Raw genomic sequence first — 8,274 nt, 5'->3', positions numbered from 1 at the left:
GGATGGAGCCCACCACAACTCAAGGAGGCCGGCCTGCCTCTGTAGACTCCACCTCTGCGGGCAGGGCATAGCCAAACAAAAGGCAGCAGAAACCTCTGCAGACTTAAATGTCCCTGTCTGACAGCTTTGAAGAGAGTACTGGTACTCCCAGTAAGCAACTGGAGATCTGAGAATGGACAGACTGCCTCCTCAAGTGGGTCCCTGACCCCCAAGGAGCCTAACTGGGAGGCACCCCCCAGTAGGGGAAGACTGACATCTCACAAGGCCAGGTACTCCTCTGAAACAAACTTCCAGGGGAACGATGAGGCAGCAACATTTGCTGTTCACCAATATCCGCTGTTCTGCAGCCTCCGCCTGATACCCAGGCAAACAGGGTCTGGAGTGGGCCTCTGGCAAACTCCAACAGACCTGCAGCTGAGGGTCCTGACTGACAGAAGGAAAACTAACAAACAGAAAGGACATCCACACCAAAACCTCATCTGTATGTCACCATTATCAAAGACCAAAGGTAGATAAAACCACAAAGATGGGCAAAAAACAGAGGAGAATAACTGAAAAATCTAAAAATCAGAGCGCCTCTACTCCTCCTCCAAAGGAACACAGCTCATCACCAGCAATGGAACAAAGCTGGACAGAGAATGACTTTGACGAGTTGAGACAAGAAGGCTTCAGGCGATCAAACAACTCCGAGCTAAAGGAGGAAGTTCGAACCCATGGCAAAGAAATTAAAAACCTTGAAAAAAAAATTAGACGAATGGCTAACTAGAATAACCAATGCAGAAGTCCTTAAAGGACCTGATGGAGCTGAAAACCATGGCACGAGAACAACGTGACGAATGCACAAGCCTCAGTAGCCGATTCGATCAACTGGAAGAAAGGGTATCACTGATGGAAGATCAAATGAATGAAATGAAACGAGAAGAGAACTTTAGAGAAAAAAGAATAAAAAGAATGAACAAAGCCTCCAAGAAATATGGGACTATGTGAAAAGACCAAATCTACATCTGATTGGTGTGCCTGAAAGTGATGGGGAGAATGGAACCCAGTTGGAAAACACTCTGCAGGATATTATCCAGGAGAACTTCCCCAATCTAGCAAGGCAGGCCAACATTCAAAGTCAGGAAATACAGAGAATGCCACAAAGATACTCCCCGAGAAGAGCAACTCCAAGACACATAATTGTCAGATTCATCAAAGTTCAAATGAAGGAAAAAATGCTAAGGGCAGCCAGAGAGAAAGGTCGGGTTACCCACAAAGGGAAGCCCATCAGACTAACAGCTGATCTCTTGGCAGGAACTCTATAAGCCAGAAGAGAGTGGGGGCCAATATTCAACACTCTTAAGGAAGAGAATTTTCAACCCAGAATTTCATATCCAGCCAAACTAAGCTTCATAAGTGAAGGAGAAATAAAATCCTTTACAGACAAGCAAATGCTGAGAGATTTTGTCACCACCAGGCCTGCCCTACAAGAGCTCCTGAAGGAAGCACTAAACATGGAAAGGAACAACCAGTACCAGCCACTGCAAAAACATGCCAAATTGTAAAGACCATCAAGGCTAGGAAGAAACTGCATCAACCAATGAGCAAAATAACCAGCTAACATCATAATGACAGGATCAAATTCACACATAACAATAGTAACCTTACAAGTAAATGGGCTAAATGATCCAATTAAAAGACACAGAATGGCAAATTGGATAAAGAATCGAGACCCATCAGTGTGCTGTATTCAGGAAACCCATCTCATGTGCAGAGACACACATAGGCTCAAAATAAAGGGATGGAGGAAGATCTACCAAGCAAATGGAAAACAAAAAAAGGCAGGGGTTGCAATCCTAGTCTCTGATAAAACAGACTTTCAACCAACAAAGATCAAAAGAGACAAAGAAGGCCATTACATAATGGTAAGGGGATCAATTCAACAAGAAGGGCTAACTATCCTAAATATATATGCACCCAATACAGGAGCACCCAGATTCATAAAGAAAGTCCTTAGAGACCTACAAAGAGACTTAGACTCCCACACAATAATAATGGGAGACTTGAACACCCCACTGTCAACTTTAGACAGATCAACGAGACAGAAAGTTAAAAAGGATATCCAGGAATTGAACTCAGCTCTGCACCAAGTGGACCTAATAGACATCTACAGAACTCTCCAACCCAAATCAACAGAATATACATTCATCTCAGCACCACACTGCACCTATTCCAAAATTGACCACATACTTGGAAGTAAAGCACTCACTCCTCAGCAAATGTAAAAGAACAGAAATTATAACAAATTGTCTCTCAGACCACAGTGCAATCAAACTAGAACTCAGGATTAAGAAACTCACTCAAAACCGCTCAACTACATGGAAACTGAACAACCTGCTCCCGAATGACTACTGGGTACAAAACAAAATGAAGACAGAAATAAAAATGTTCTTTGAAACCAATGAGAACAAAGACACAACATACCAGAATCTCTGGGACACATTCAAAGCAGTGTGTAGAGGGAAATTTATAGCACTAAATGCCCACAAGAGAAAGCAGGAAAGATCGAAAATTGACACCCTAACATCACAATGAAAAGAACTAGAAAAGCAAGAGCAAACACATTCAAAAGCTAGCAGAAGGCAAGAATTAACTAAGATCAGAGCAGAACTGAAGGAAATAGAGACACAAAAAACCCTTCAAAAAATCAATGAATACAGGAGCTGGTTTTTTGAAAAGATCAACAAAATTGATAGACTGCTAGCAAGAGTAATAAAGAAGAAAAGAGAGAAGAATCAAATAGACGCAATAAAAAATGACAAAGGGGATATCACCACTGATCCCACAGAAATACAAGCTACCATCAGAGAATACTATAAACACCTCTACGCAAATAAACTAGAAAATCTAGAAGAAATGGATAAATTCCTTGACACATATACCCTCCCAAGACTAAACCAGGAAGAAGTTGAATCTCTGAATAGACCAATAACAGGCTCTGAAATTGAGGCAATAATTATTGCTTAGCAACCAAAAAAAGTCCAGGACCAGATGGATTCACAGCCAAATTCTACCAGAGGTACAAGGAAGAGCTGGTACCATTCCTTCTGAAACTATTCCAGTCAATAGAAAAACAGGGAATCCTCCCTAACTCATTTTATGAGGCCGGCATCATCCTGATATCAAAGCCTGGCAGAGACACAACAAAAAAAGAGAATTTTAGACCAATATCCCTGATGAATATCGATGCAAAAATCCTCAGTAAAATACTGGCAAACCGAATCCAGCAGCACATCAAAAAGCTTATCCACCATGATCAAGTGGGCTTCATCCCTGGGATGCAAGGCTGCTTCAACATACACAAATCAATAAACGTAATCCAGCATATAAACAGAACCAATGACAAAAACCACATGATTATCTCAGTAGATGCAGAAAAGGCCTTTGACAAAATTCAACAGGACTTCATGCTAAAAACTCTCAATAAATTAGGTATTGATGGGACGTATCTCAAAATGATAAGAGCTATTTATGACAAACCCACAGACAACGTCATACTGAATGGGCAAAAACTGGAAGCATTCCTTTTGAAAACTGGCACAAGACAGGGATGCCTGCTCTCACTACTCCTATTCAACACAGTGTTGGAAGTTCTGGCCAGGGCAATGAGGCAGGAGAAAGAAATAAAAGGTATTCAATTAGGAAAAGAGGATGTCAAGTTGACCCTGTTTGCAGATGACATGATTGTATATCTAGAAAACCCCATCGTCTCAGCCCAAAATCTTCTTCAGCTGATAAGCAACTTCAGCAAAGTCTCAGGATACAAAATCAATGTGCAAAAATCACAGGCATTCTTATACACCAATAACAGACAAACAGAGAGCCAAATTATGAGTGAACTCCCATTCACAATTGCTTCAAAGAGAATAAAATAACTAGGAATCCAACTTACAAGGGATAGGAAGGACCTCTTCAAGGAGAACTACAAACCACTGCTCCATGAAATAAAAGAGGATACAAACAAATGGAAGAACATTCCATGCTCATGGGTAGGAAGAATCAATATCGTGAAAATGGCCATACTGCCCAAGGTTATTTATAGATTCAATGTCATCCCCATCAAGCTACCAATGACTTTTTTCACAGAACTGGAAAAAGCTACTTTAAAGTTTATATGGAATCAAAAAAGAGACCACATTGCCAAGTCAGTCCTAAGCCAAAAGAACAAAGCTGGAGGCATCACGCTACCTGACTTCAAACTATACTACAAGGCTACAGTAACCAAAACAGCATAGTACTGGTACCAAAACAGAGATATAGACCAATGGAACAGAACAGAGCCCTCAGAAATAATACCACATATCTACAACCATCTGATCTTTGACAAACCTGACAAAAACAAGAAATGGGGAAAGAATTCCCTACTTAATAAATGGTGCTGGGAAAACTGGCTAGCCATATGTAGAAAGCTGAAACTGGATCCCTTCCTTACACTTTATACTAAAATTAATTCAAGATGGATTAAAGACTTACATGTTAGACCTAAAACCATAAAAACCCTAGAAGAAAACCTAGGCAATACCATTCAAGACATAGGCATGGGCAAGGACTTCATGTCTAAAACACCAAAAGCAATGGCAACAAAACCCAAAATTGACAGATGGGATCTGATTAAACTAAAGAGCTTCTGCACAGCAAAAGAAACTACCATCAGAGTGAACAGGCAACCTACAGAATGGGAGAAAAATTTCGCAACCTACTCAACTGACAAAGGGCTAATATCCAGGATCTACAATTAACTCAAACAAATTTACAAGAAAAAACAAACAACCCCATCAAAAAGTGGGCGAAGGACATGAACAGACACTTCTCAAAAGACGACATTTATGCAGCCAAAAGACACATGAAAAAATGCTCATCATCACTGGCCATCAGAGAAATGCAAATCAAAACCACAATGAGATACCATCTCACACCAGTTAGAATGGCCATCATTAAAAAGTCAGGAAACAACAGTTGCTGGAAAGGATGTGGAGAAATAGGAACACTTTTACACTGTTGGTGGGACTGTAAACTAGTTCAACCATTGTGGAAGTCAGTGTGGCGATTCCTCAGGGATCTAGAACTAGAAACACCATTTGACCCAGCAATCCCATTACTGGGTATATACCCAAAGAATTATAACTGATGCTGCTATAAAGACACATGCACACATATGTTTATTGCGGCACTATTCACAATAGCAAAGACTTGGCACCAACCTAAATGTCCAACAACGATAGACTGGATTAAGAAAATGTGGCACATATACACCATGGAATACTATGCAGCCATGAAAAATGATGAGTTCATGTCCTTTGTAGGGACATGGATGAAGCTGGAAACCATCATTCTCAGCAAACTGTTGCAAGGACAAAAAACCAAACACCGCATGTTCCCACTCATAGGTGGGAATTGAACAATGAGAACACACAGACACAGGAAGGAGAACATCACACACTGGGGCCTGTTGTGGGGTGGGGGGAGTGGGGAGGGACAGCATTAGGAGATATACCTAATATTAAATGACGAGTTAATGGGTACAGCACACCAACATGGCACATGTATATATATGTAACTAACCTGCACATTGTGCACATGTACCCTAAAACTTAAAGTATAATGAAAAAAAAAAAAGAAAACTGTGAACCAAAATTTGGATAAGGCCAAGGCAGGAGGATTACTTGAGATAGGAGTTCAAGACTGGCCTGAGCAACATAACAAGAACCCCATCTCAACGAACAATTTTTTAAAACTAGCTGAGCATGGTGGCACACATCTGTAGTCCTACCTACTTGGAGGATTGAGGCAGAAGGACTGCTTGAGACCAGGAAATGGAGGCTGGAATGAGCTATGGCCATGCCACTGCACTCTAGCCTGGGCAATGAAATGATACCCTGTCTCAATAAATTAATTAATTAATTAGTTAATTAAATAACACAAAATTTGAGTAAAGCAGTCTCTATGGCAGTTTTTTCTTTTTAAAAAATGCTGTTATTCTTTTATTTTTCCTTCCGTTTCCAACAAATTTCCAGGGTTTACATTCCATTTAGAGCACAAATAATGAGTCTTATCTCAGCACCAGCAACTTAGTAACAGCAGATTCAAAGCAGACAGTAAAAAAAAGAGGAAGATGGAGAGCTTTAGAAGACTCTGTTTAACTCTACAGTTAGTTGCGGGCTAACCATTTGAGCCCTGAAATTTTCTTCCTATAATATGCCCATCCGTTTAAAACATGCATTAAAAATGGGTCATAATACGTAACTAGCTGGAATCCCAAAGATGATGAGAGTGTGAAGTTCCTGGCAGGCCTCAGCAAAGGAGCCAGGCTTTAAAGGAAGGGAAAAGAAGAGAAAGAAAGAAAAGGGGATGTGTGAGCCTTAAAGCCACTACGTGGTGTGTGTTTGGTACCTTCACCACTCCCATTTACCTCCCATCAGGAAGACCCACAGTATCCTAGACCTGCATGATGTGGGACGAATCCCTCCCGCCTCCGTAAATCACTGGTCAAGGTAAACTATTTCCAACCGGACAGAGCTAAGGGTGCCTTTGGCCTAGAAGATTAAGGCTGTAGGTGTCTCTCTGAGATAATCAGGAAGATGAAGTTAAAAGTGAAAAGGAAAGGAAGCAATCAGGGCCTACACACAAAGGTCATACGCTCACACAAACAAACGGAGTGCTTCCAAACAGATCCCCAGTTAAGAGGCTGGATTTAGTCCTAAAGCTCCTGCCTCACTTCCAAATAGCTCTTCCAGATGACTGAGTTCAAACCAAGCAATGCCTCAGGGGTGCTGCAAATACAAACACAAATGTAGAAAAAGCTCAAATGTTGTTTCTGGCAGCCAAATCTAAATAGAACAGAGCCACAGCAACACTCCAAAAGAGGCAGGGTGTGGTCAGGTACACTCCAACTTGCTCACCCAGTTCCAAAGGTTGCCTTCTTCAGAGTTCATTTTCTTTGTACCAACAAAACATTGAAAGCCGCAGGCATCACTCCAGGAAGTGAAAGACAGTTTCCCAAAAACAAAAGCATCTTCGCAGCTTCAGCGAAATTCCTAATGTTCCAGCCAGGGGTTCAGCTAGCCATAAGCAGCTGGTGTTCACATGCAGCCATATGCCCTCGCCAGTAGAAACCAGACCAGCAGGCTCAGGCCCCTGGAACACACAACAGTCCCTGTATGGGCCACGAAATTTGTAACTGAATGCAGGTTCAGCCCCTTGCAAATTTAGATAACAAGCATGAAGTGGTAAAAGAAAGTGACTTCTATTCCAGAGCTTAGCTGAGGGGAAACAGTACAGGCTCCTCCCTTAAGGAAACCACTTCATCTTTTGGGGCAAAAAGCAGAGGCTTTAAAGGGGCACATGTCATGAATGGCATGCAGGGGAGGGGCACGAGGAGGTGCAGGGTCTATGTGACTTGCTTCTATTCTTAGCCAGGGGATGGTCTGCCTGGCACCATCTGGCCAAAACTAGGTTGTAAATTGACCATTGTCTCTAGGCATTCTCCTGATCGGGAGGAGTTCCAAAGGGTGCCTGGTTTGGTTCAACATTTGGTCATTAGAATTTCTAAGCAAACGTTTAGTAAGATAAACTTGCCATGCAGGAAGTGCCTGGTGGAGAGAAGGTAAAGGTTGTAATTGCATCCCTAAGGAGCTTAAGTAAGAGGTGAACACACAGGAAAAAAAGAAATGGTAAAGGTATTTTTTAAGAAAGTAGGGTACTTGATTATAAGAGTAAAACATATTCATGAGTAAATAGTTGAACTCAATGAAAATATCTTCCTACATCTAAAAATCTTTTATCCATGGAGGCCCTTTAAGAACAAAGATTCCACGTTGTCATGGTATCTTTTATTTATTGGAATCCTGTGTTGCCTTGGTTTTGTATTCTTTGAATTCTACCTCCAAAGTGATGGTCTCTGGTCACTATAAGTTTTTTATTTCTTTACTGCATTTTTTTTTATAGAAATTTCATAGGAACTTCTTGCTCGAAGTTACAGCCAGGTATTTCCTGAGTAATTTCCTTGATCCTAGTTTTTTAACTGTCAAGCCATTGTAATACTGGTTTTGTTTGCAGGGTTACTTTTGTAATTGTTATCTCATTTGCTACTTTACATCGCAATTGCATTTGGGTTTCTGATTAAAAAGTATACATTGTCACATAAATATTGCATTTATTAGAAGACAAAACTGCCCTGACAGCCAATAAATAATAAGCACTTTATGGTACTTTTAAGATAAAATGGGAAATGTTCAA

This window comes from Nomascus leucogenys, chromosome 2 (assembly GCF_006542625.1).
Source record: "Nomascus leucogenys isolate Asia chromosome 2, Asia_NLE_v1, whole genome shotgun sequence".
Lineage (NCBI taxonomy): Eukaryota > Metazoa > Chordata > Mammalia > Primates > Hylobatidae > Nomascus > Nomascus leucogenys.
The sequence above is the reverse complement of the archived record's forward strand: the minus strand, read 5'-3'. Positions refer to the sequence as shown.